Here is a 12,189-nt window from a genome sequence, read left to right on the forward strand (position 1 = left end):
TATCTAATTAATTAATTAACTAATTTCTGTTTATCTAATTAACTAATTAACTAATTAACTAAAACTGTTGTCTATCCGAAAATAACAAATTATTTGCATGTTAAACTAAATAACTAATTAACTAATTAACTAACTAACTAATTAACAAACTATTTGCATGTTAAACTATATGCAGGACGCATTATCTATTTAAAGTATCGGCTCTTTATGGGTATTTTACTTTCAAACATTTAATTTATGATAAAAACTTCAAGGTTTGTAAGTAAAATTCAAAAAGTGTTACTGTAATATCAATATTCTTACTTTCAAACATTTAATTTATGGCCCTATGCCCCTCCCTTTTTGTAAGAATGTTACTGTAACACTTTTTGAATTTTACTTACAAACATTGATGTTTTTATCATAAATTAAATGTTTGAAAGTAAAATACCCATAAAGAGCCGATACTTTAAATAGATAATGCGTACTGCATATAGTTTAACATGCAAATAGTTTGTTAATTAGTTAGTTAGTTAATTAGTTAATTAGTTTAACATGCAAATAGTTTGTTAGTTTCGGATAGACAACAGTTTTAGTTAATTAGATAATTAGATAATCAGAAATTAGTTAATTAATTAATTAGATAATTAGTTAGTTAATTAGTTAGTTAGTTAATTAGTTAATTAGTTTAACATGCAAATAGTTTGTTAGTTTCGGACAGACAACAGCTTTAGTTAATTAGATAATTAGTTAATTAGTTAATAGTTAATTAGATAATTAGTTAATAGTTAATTAGTTTAACTATTAACTAATTAGATAATTAGTTAAGCAATTGTCAAGCAAATAATAATTGTCAAGCAAGTAAGGGCAAAATTGGAAGAAAATTCTTATCTCACTTCTACAAAAGCTGTCAAGGAGGTTTCTGCAACAAATTGTTACTGTTCAGGGGAGGTGAATGCAATTTCTAAACCTAGAGGGGAGGTCAGTGCAAATGTCAGAAATCTCAGGGGAGGTTTCTGCAATTATCCCATAAATTTATCACAATAACTATGTGAGCACATTGGCTCAGGTAGAGCTTCCGTCTAATTCCCAGTGAAGTCCAATATGTGACATAAAACGATGTAATGTGTGTAGCATTTAAATTACGACATACATTATATTTGACTTAAAAAAAAACACTATGTGCATATAAACGGACAGGGGAATTCTACTGTATCTTGTGAGCATCATACCGGGGTGGGGTACTGATGCACCATGTCGTGCCAAGGCAATTATATAACTGCCTCCAGCTCCAGGCATTCTCTCCTGCAAACTGCAAAGTGCAAACTCCGAACGGAACCCACTATGAACTTCAGAGCCGCTTTCTTTTCCATCAAGACCAGGCTTTTGCCACACTTCCTCTCAACCACCACCCCTCCTTCTCTTCCACCACCGTCACAATCCTCTTTGGCTTTTGAATTAGAAAGAAATTTTGCTGGTGTTATTGCCTTTGGTTTAGTTACCTCCTTAACTGCTCTAATAGATTCCCCCACCAAGTATGATTTTGATAAGCTAAAAATGATTTTGGAATATAAGTTGAAAAAAAGGAATATTGCACTATATGAGAGTATTGTGGCTACAGGTATTGATCAAAAAAATGTGAGGGAAAAAATACAAAATCTTCTTTATCAAGACGCGGAAATGGAGCTGGAGTACCAGAATATGAAGAATGAGCTTGAGGAAGAAAGGGCAAAGCTGGCACAGGAGAAGGCAAACTTTGAGGCGCACAAGAAATCCCTTGCGGGTAGAGGGGTAAGTTTCTTGTTAGGTCTTATCTTCTCCCCTTTCTCTGAACTGAGTTTTTCTCTCTAAATTGTCTGATTTCAATTTTTTTTCCAGATATGATGGCTCTCCTAGGGTTACAAGGATGGGATTTTTGTCCAAGGGCTGCTTCCCCCCTCCCCCTCTTCAATTATGCCTTTTTTTTTTTTTCTTGTTTTTGTTTTTTTGAGTGTGTCTGTCTCTAGGTCAGGGCTAATCATCTTTCCTTCCCGTTTTATTCACTTCTTCTTCTTCTTCTTCAGCCGTTGGGCCAGGAGGAATACGACCTCGTAGAAGGTTTTGGGTTTGGTTTTAGTTGATCTAGTCTAGTCGATTTTCTGGTCTATATTTCCCCAAGTGAATCATTCGAGGACAAGTTATTATTACAGATTTTTTTTTTCTTCCTTCTTTTTTACGTTTGAGAGTCCCGATTTCACCCATCTGCAAACAACCAACCACCACAAAACAAAAGAAACAAAACCAAGGAATTTGGATTTCAGTTAATTACCACAAAGAGACAAATTGACGGTAAAAGAAAGCATCGCATCTCCACTTCCACTTCCCTACTCGTATAAGTTGGCATTATACACTCAGTATTTGAATTTGTCTAACCAATGCCTAATTAGTGGTGTTTTCCACATTAACAACACTCTTAAGCAATAAATATTCCATTAGCCAAACCTACAAATTTTATTCCATCAAATGATCATATATTTCTTTTGCTCTAGTTCTTTGTACGATACATGCATCATGCCTCCTAAAATGATTCTGATATGTAAAAGACACGACTGTCTGTTCTTGTGCATTCGTTAAAACATCCAGGAATTTATACTTGACTTATCATGCAAATACGCACTCACATGCATTCTTTAAAGGGTTTGGCTAACAAGTTAATTAGGGCCTCCAGTCTTATTTTATTTTTAATTTTTTTTTTGATAAAGGTGAAATTAATTTGAGAAAAACTTTTAAATGTTGGGATGCACTAACTGTGAATGCATGCATTTATATGAAAAATTAAGTGTAATGTAAGTGTATCAAGGAGTCCGTCAGGCATATGTTACAGAAATCCCCTGTTAAATAGCTATTTCCCTTATAAGACGCACGTACACATTAATTTGTGCATAATCCAAACGCACACACATTAATTTGTATATAATCGGAATTACCGTTTCAGTCAGTTTTTAAAGATATCTTCATTTTTCGGGAGAGTTGTGTGACTGAGGGGAGAAGAAGGAAATTAGGAAGTATTTATGAACCTTTGAATCTCATTGCCGTACAACTTTGACGTACGAGTTTCATGTTAAATCACCTACCGTGGTGGTAGAACAATTTCAATCTCTTATGAACGAGGAATTCTGGAGTATTTATGTGAGGAAACTAAGAAGAGTTATAGCACCCACACAACACATCCTCTGAGTACAAAATTCCCAAGCAACAGACAACCAAAGCGGGAAAAAATTACCGTGGAGAGGTAAGTCTATATTTCTACAGAAGGGAAAATAAAAAAAAGATTTAAAAGGTAAGTCTTATACCCAAACCAAAAAAAAAAAAAAAAAAGAAGCAGAAGATGATGAAGAAGAAAAGACGAAAAGACTTCAGAGTTAAGTCTACAATTGTAACGGCAACAAAGTTGCAAAACTCCAGAAAAGCCTGTTAACTGAGTCTTTTGCTGGTCTTCTGTTGTAGCTGCCGGAAAACAGTTTATGTAAACCAAACAAACCACATGAAAAAGTCACTTTTTTTGCAGCAAATATTAATTTTCTCTTACTTGAGCCCGCATTACATCCACCCATGGCTCTGTTTTGCTTGTTTCCAATTACAGCTATCAGCCATTGTACCTTCTCATGAATTTCCTTTTTTGGATGGCTGCCAAATAATTATAAGTAGTACTAATAAAACTAATTAAGGTTGGCTAGAGTCATTTGTAAGTAGCACCTAGGCTACTGATTAAGCTTGATTAGGGTCGACTTACGTAGTGTATAGTATACAATTATCATTAGTGAATAGGCCTCTCTTTTGTCCTAAAGTGATTTCTTTTTTCCTCATCATGCACGAATATATTAATTTGGGAAGGGACATGTTTTTAGGACATTTTTCTTTGAAGGACATGCAAAAACAAAAAACGTCGGGACTCAAGCAGGAATTTTTTATTCTATCTTCTTCTTTTTTTTCTTTTTCGTGCCTCTTTTTAATGGATGTCATAATAAATAAGTTAAATAGGTTAATCAGTCGATTTGGGGTTTTTCAAATTGACCCCAAGTTGACCGGTTTGTTTTTCAAACTATTTAAACGTAATTTAGGTCGAACACTCAAGCCCACTACAAATGTGTTAGGTTCGTATATATGAATTCACTGTCCTATATATACTTGAGAAAATGGAATCATGAGGTTCTGGATTTCCTTAGAAATGTTCACGCCTTACAGCCCCAAGGCTGAAATCAAGAGTAGGCGTCTCAAAATGGATTATTCGAAATAGATTTGAGCGGGTCATAATTGGATAATAAATATAATCGAATTAACCCATTTATAATTATATAAATAAATGGATATATATCTATTTATACCCATTTAATAAATGAGTATGTGTCTATACCCAATTACCCATTTATGAGTCACTTAAATTTTATTTTTTAATTTCTTTTCATGTTGTTTGACAACAAATAACAGTATTTTATTGTTATTAGATTGATAAAAAATTCAAATTTATTTGGCTAAAACCCACTCAAAATTGAGTTTAAATATATAATTATTTTCAAATGAATATAAATGGATGAGTCAAGTCAACTCGTTACTCAGCAATGAAATGGGTCCATTTGGGTACCAATTTAGACCCATTTAAAATTAATTGGTGGATTTGGACGGATTATTGGTAAGCTGGTTTGGACAGGTTAACATAATTGAATTGTAATTGACACCTCTCGTTAGGAGTTGAGGAGGATACTATATCCAAGTCTTAGAAATTCATGTTTTTCACTTGAAACATTTAAAAATTTTCAAAATCTCCTTTGGAAATCACAATTTGGATTAATTTTTTTAAGTGTTTTTAAGAATATTTATAGAAAAAATAATAATGTATCACTTTTTTAAAATGCGGAGTAAAAAATGTGATTCATAATTGTATTAAGAGAATATTCTAAAAAAAATGCAATCGAATTCACCCTACCAAAATTTTATATTGTCTATGTATGATGTTGGAAGTGTTAGTAACAAGAATTGATTTCAAACCATGATTATATATCACTTTCCTTTAGATTTTATTTGTCCGGTATGACTTGCAATAAACTTTGGATAAATATCCTTAAAGATAAGGGTCTTGTTTGACAAGTAATTTTTTGTCCAAGTTTATCTGCTACAAGTTTTTTAATAACTTTAGCTACAGTAACTTCAAAAAACTTCTCAATGTTTTTAAACTATACACTTCAAAATATTCAAAAATTTACACATTTCAAAAATTTTTTCTATAACTTCTATAGTAAGTTACAGTAAAATTTTGAACGAACGCCCAAAAAACTCACTTGCCAAACAGGGTTTGTTTGTCTTAAACTCTTACATAAGTTAAAATAAACCCCCTTGAACGATGGAGTGTTTTTTAAGAGAATTCAAAGTAGTGGGTCTTGTGCAACCAATCACTCTATACTTGACCTCTTTATATAGGATAAATTGTTTAAAAAACAAGTGAACTGATTAAATACTTATATGAATAAATTTAAGATATTGTGTATAAATTTATGTACTTTAATTCATACATCACATGATTCTATTATCAAATGCATGAATTTATCCTTACTTTCATGAAACTCCACCTACATGAATATATTTATGATACTTTCAAATTCATGAATGGATATACATTTATCACAATATATCTTAGACTTGTTTGATTCACCATGTATGTACATCCTAAAATTATTTAACAGAAATTTTGAAAATTTCCAGCGTATAATACTCCTCCTCTCCAAATAAATATTCTAGTTCTACTTCTATCATGCACCACGTCCCCGTGAATTGGACCAAAGTAATATAATATGAAAAAAAAGGGGTCTACTGTCTAGAAGAGTGAAAAGTTACAGAAAAAGTAAAGGAATAATTGCAGAAACCTCCCCTGACTTTTATAGTAATAGCATTGACCTCCCCTATCAATTTTGAAATAGCACTGACCTCCCCTATCAAAAGTTGGAGGCAATTTAATAGGCAAAAGTGGGTCAATTTACTAAAGTACCCCTGACATGATTTAATTTTACCAAATGAATGTGATGAGTACTTTCATCAAACCCAACAAAACATTTGTTAATAAAAATTACACTAAATTAACTATTTCTGCATAGTTTAACTAATTAACTAAATAACTATTAACTAATTAACTAATAACTAATTATCTAATTAACTATTAACTAATTATCTAATTGTTAATAGTTATTAACTAATCAAACTATTTCTGTATAGTTAAACTAATTAACTATTAACTAATTATCTAATTAACTATTAACTAATTAACTAATTATCTAATTAATTAATTAATTAACTAATTAAATAATTTCTATTTATCTAATTAACTAATTAACTAAAGCTGTTGTCTGTCCGAAACTAACAAACTATTTGCATGTTAAACTAATTAACTAATTAACTGCTTAACTAATTAACTACCTTATTATCTAATTAATTAATTAACTAATTAACTAATTTTTGTTTATCTAATTAACTAATTAACTAAAGTTGTTGTCTATCCGAAACTAACAAACTATTTGCATGTTAAACTAATTAACTAATTAACTGCTTAACTAATTAAATAAAGCTGTTGTCTATTCGAAACTAACAAACTATTTGCATGTTAAACTAATTAACTAATTAACTGCTTAACTAATTAACTAACTAATTATCTAATTAATTAATTAACTAATTAACTAATTTCTGTTTATCTAATTAACTAATTAACTAAAACTGTTGTCTATTCGAAACTAACAAACTATTTGCATGTTAAACTAATTAACTAATTAACTAACTAACTAATTAACAAACTATTTGCATGTTAAACTATATGCAGTACGCATTATCTATTTAAAGTATCGGCTCTTTATGGGTATTTTACTGCAAACATTTAATTTATGATAAAAACATCAATGTTTGTAAGTAAAATTCAAAAAGTGTTACAGTAATATCAATATTCTTACTTTCAAACATTTAATTCCATCATCTTATCTTTTAGGGTGTGTTTGACAAAACTAAAATTTGAAAATTGAAATTTAAAATCTGAAATCTGAATCCATTAAGTTATTGAGTTTTAAGTATTAAATGAAATACATTTGAATGTATATTACATTCAATGATAAGTGAATAACTTATCACTTACTTTTAAGAACAAGTTTTGCGTAAAAAATTCAGTGCCACTTAATTAATTCAAATGTTTAATTTTTGTTACCAAACGCGTTTCAACATATTAAGATTTAAATCTATTAAATTGAAATGCTGTATTGAATTATTAAACAGGGTCTTAGTCATCCTAGGATGACTAATACCACCTCCTCATGGGACTATTTTATTCCTTAAATAGGGGATTAATTCGGTTGGTTGGAATGTATCATTCGATGTGTAAAATGCAACCAAACATGAGACGACACATGATGTAATACAACAAATTATATGTCTCTTAATTACATTTTCAAGCATAATATAATCTAGCATTCAATAATTTAAATACGTAGGATATTACAACTTACAATAAAGCAGATATGAATAGTCAAAGTGTTAAATAAGTTTCAATCAATTAGTAGTATTAAAAAAAATAAAGTAAACATTTTTTTAGCTAATCTATTTAAATGTATAATTTATTATCTAAAATTTGCAATACAAGCAATATAAAATATTATTCTATTTATGATGTGTTTTCAAGAAGTTTAAGAAGTGAATGTGTGGTTGTGTATATGAAAATATAATTATATATGTGCAAATGCGTTTATGTATTTAAAAAAAAATCTTTTTGTATGTGTAAATGTATAAGAGAGAGTTTATGTATCACAATATATTAATTAATATGTTGGGTCATATTTGGGTTAGGGGTTTGAGATGATCCAATATCACCTATCCCAAATTATCAATCGAATCTCACCCATACGTGTCAATTTTTTAATGTTTACTTTAGTTGAAATGACATTAATAATCCATCCTGTATAAATAAGCTTAATTCCTAATTCTCCTCCCCACAATGACTGCAATGGTGAAATTTTTTTGCAAACAACTATGGTGAATCTTAATATTCAGAAACAAATAGTGCACAAACGGCAAAAGAATTTTGTATTCACACTTATATCGGTCATCTTTGCGTTAAAAGTAATCCAAAATTGAGCATCATAGTAATTTAGCGGTGCATTATGAAACAATAAACATTACAGAGTACAAACAGCTTTACTCGTAAAAAATGATACTCTTTCATTATTAGCACTACATATTTGTACAGTACACAAAAATAGGTGCAACTTCTGGAAGAGACTGGATTTTATAGAAATTGGACCATCACTGGCATTAGATTCTAGTCATGGATATTGCGAAAAAGAGTAATCACCATAAGAGCAACCGCAAGAGTATTTAGATCATCAAACAGGACAATTGCTGCAATTTTTGTTCAACATGTATTTATCTACAGAGTAAATAAATAAAGAGGTCAAGTAGTGCATGGGGTAAAGTCAAAAAGTCTAAAGTCTTGGAGAACCTAAAGATAAAATGACAATTCAGATTGCTCCTGATTGATCCAATTAAGTTGGGATTCTGAAATAACTGCTTAATTCTTCTGTTTTGTGTATCTCTGTACTAAAACAAAGGAAATTAAGAAAATTAGTAGATTAATGTAGTATTTACTAATAGTAATAAGATTCGTAAATGTTTCACGAAGTAGGATTGTTGGATTCGTGTCTTGCTACAGAAATAAACAATCTGCAATTTGAACGTTGATAATAATTCATATAAGTATTTGGAGAATACTTATTATCAGATTTTAAAGGTAAGATTCAATTCATAATTTGTTTACTCTGAACGCTATGAAAAAAAAGTACATGAACTTTCCTTTTTCTTCTTTTTTTTTGGTGTGTTTCTGCAAGCAATCCTAAAATCATAATGGAGTTCGAATAGGAAATAAGTTTCAGATCTTATATTTCTACCCCCCATTCCAACTCCCCAAATAGCATAAAAGTTTCTTCCTCTCCTCTGGAATAGAAATTTCTTTTGATAATGATTATCTTCCTTTGTTTTCCGGTAGTTGCATAATGCAATTTTTTCATTTTCATTTGACCTAGCAGCAGCAATAGAAAGTTCTCTTCTTTTTTTCTTTTTTTTTTTTGGTTGTTTTAGCAATAGAAAGTATCTAGTTAACTTCAATGCCGAACATAAAAAACAAAATCCAAAGAATTTTCACTTCGCTAATGGGATGAATTCCAAATTCCCCTTTCCTCTCCTACTTAATTGATGCCTTGCGAAGATTAGGTTCCAGCTATATGTATGCCAGATGCGGGTACAGTTCGTGCTTCCTGCTCCCAAGGATATGGACGAAAACCACACTAAGGACAAAGGGAAAAACAGGCCAGACTCCAGAGCAGACGCTGCGTCAGTAATCACCATAGTGGTAATGCATAATGGGGCTTCTCTGAAGATGTCATATCTGGGACGAGGACTTGCTAGCTAAAGCCTATTAAATGCGGGTACAGTTCGTGCTTCCTGCTCCCAAGGATATGGACAAAAACCACACTAAGGACAAAGGGAACAACATGCCAGACCCCAGAGCAGACGCTACATCAGTAATCACCATAGTGGTAATGCATAATGGGGCTTCACTGAAGATGTCATATCTAGGACGAGGACTTGCCAGCTAAAGCCTATACAAATGAGAACAATTAAATGGCATTAATATTCTTCAAAATACTTCACTAGCAAACAAGTATATATACTCGGCAGTTAGGACAAAAATCATTATCCTAAAGAATGAATTTTGAAAAGTAGAATATATTATGGGATGGTGGTAAATCATTTGCTTGACAATGCGAGATGCGATCAATTGAGTATTGGAATTCGTCTTTTAATTGTTTTAATAAAAGTGCATGGTGAATGGCTTTGTAACACTTAATCAAGAACTCTTATATTAGGCTTGCAAAACTTGCATCCAATTTTAGGCCAAATTTTACATTAGGAACATAAGGAGAATGTAACTTTTTTTATCAAATAAAAATATGTGTGCTCCCTGTGAGGATTTTTTTAAAAAAAAATGGATCAATAGGGGATAAAGTCTAACGCCAAGTTCAATGGACTAGTTTTATTAGATTAGGAAAATTTTGATGATAATAATTTTCCTAGGTATATTAGATTAGGATACACACATTATTTCAAATATTATTTTACTTGTATTATAAATATATTTTTCAATACTTTTTATGTTTTATCTCACATATATCACATTACAAAAAAAAGAGAACAATGCAATAATTATTCCATATGTTATACTCACTTACTCGAGCAAGAAATATTTATACACTTATTAAAAATGATTTGCATGACATACTATGTGGATTAATCTTTACTAACGGAAACATGCGATGGGTACAAATGCATATTAGCATGCAATTTTTTTTTTTTTTTTGTAAGCAGTGACGACGAGCTACCCGACTCCTACTCTATTGAGGGGAGTCGAATTTTTATACTTCTTGTGAGCTGTACTAGCCGAATTTGAACCCACGATCTAGTGTACGAGAGAGCTTTAAAAACATTGTTTTGAAAATCGAATCGAATCGATGGGTTCGACTGGTCAGACAGCGAATCGGTCATAGTTTCGATCCGATTTATACTTTTGGTTCATTGGACATAAAAATCGGTAAAGTGAACTGTGTGAAATAGGGATCTTTTGTTTTTGTATGTTACAGTGAAAAAAATTAAAAAAGAATAGATTTTCCTTAACCCGTAAAACTAATTATTAAATGCCACATCTATTCACTTTCTTCTTATTTTTTACCTCTAATCAAGTTTACATCTCTATTTATTATTTTCATAATATCCTCCAAATCTTAAACTTTTTTTTATGTTTCAATTTCTAAATCCCAAAAAGTATGAATGAAAATTTGAAATCATAATGTCTAATTTCCATAGGCATGGATTTTTTTTATAATTTTTGAATGTTGTGATATTTTTTGATTGGATTTAAAATTACTTTTTTGGTGGATACAATTGCGATTGAGATAAAATTTATTTGTTTCAACTTATAATTTAAAAAGTTTATTTGTGAAAATACAAAATTTTTGCTGGCCTTTCCCTCTATAGTTGTACAATATTAGACGTAGATTGACTGATTTTAGAAATATAATATTAAAACATGTATGCTGTCATTTCAAAAGTTGAGCACAAGTCAACGAAACTTAGTGCCTCATACAATCTTGCCTCTCTTGTATTTTTTTCCTCCAATTCCAACCGATTCTTGTCCATCCAACCGAACGGCCATCATGAATCTTTCTTCCTTCCTTTGATTATTCTTGGCCCCAATTCCCAAACATCACCCTGCTTCTTCTATTATTACTGACGGTGTTACTATTCATCTTTTTCTGCAATGTCATTTAGAAAAATTTTGTCGCTCAATCACCATTTCCACACAACAGCCCCGCTTCCCCCTCTTAACTCTTCTAATTTTGTTTCGGACCTGTCAAAATATGCATTTGGTGGAGGTGTTTTTGCTCTGACAGTTTCGTTTGTTTCATATTCCGTTGGTCCAGATAAGAGTCAAGTGAAAGAAACGACGAAAATGGCTGCATGTGATATAGAAGATGATGCTGGCAAAAGTTTTAACAGTCTTGAAGGGTGTCTTGATCATATTTCCAGAGAGAAGGACAAGGAGATGAAGCAATTGAAAGAAAATGAAACAACCAAAAATGGCATAATTAAAGTACGCCCTGAAGATGAAAGAGAGGGAGGGGGAGGGGTGTGGGGGGAAGCAACAAAAATCCTGGTTACCGATGTACATCTTCTTATTTTTTACCTCTTATCAATTTTACATCTCTACTTATTATTTTCATAATTTCCTCCAAATCTTAAACTTTTTTTTATGTTTCAATTCCTAAATCCCAAAAAGTATGAATGAAAATTTGAACTCATAATGTCGAATTTCCATAGGCGTGGATTTTTTTATAATTTTTGAATGTTGTGATATTTTTTGATTGGATTTAAAATTACTTTTTTGGTGGATACAATTGCGATTGAGATAAAATTTATTTGTCTCAACTTATAATTTAAAAAGTTTATTTGTGAAAATACAAAATTTTTGCTGGCCTTTCCCTCTATAGTTGTACAATATTAGACGTAGATTGACTGATTTTAGAAATATAATATTAAAACATGTATGCTGTCATTTCAAAAGTTGAGCACAAGTCAACGAAACTTAGAGCCTCA

The 12,189-nt window shown here is 31.0% G+C and overlaps 1 long non-coding RNA gene across 1 annotated transcript; it reads left to right on the plus strand.

Annotated features, from left to right (window-relative positions):
• Positions 1-1,187: 1,187 nt before the first annotated feature.
• LOC140021667 (uncharacterized) lies at positions 1,188-2,180 on the plus strand. Its single transcript, XR_011825568.1, has 2 exons — positions 1,188-1,770; positions 1,858-2,180. It is a non-coding gene; the product is annotated as an uncharacterized lncRNA (long non-coding RNA).
• The last annotated feature ends 10,009 nt before the right edge of the window (positions 2,181-12,189 follow it).

The sequence above is a fragment of the Coffea arabica genome, chromosome 11e (genome assembly GCF_036785885.1).
Source record: "Coffea arabica cultivar ET-39 chromosome 11e, Coffea Arabica ET-39 HiFi, whole genome shotgun sequence".
In the NCBI taxonomy this organism is placed as follows: Eukaryota; Viridiplantae; Streptophyta; class Magnoliopsida; order Gentianales; family Rubiaceae; genus Coffea; species Coffea arabica.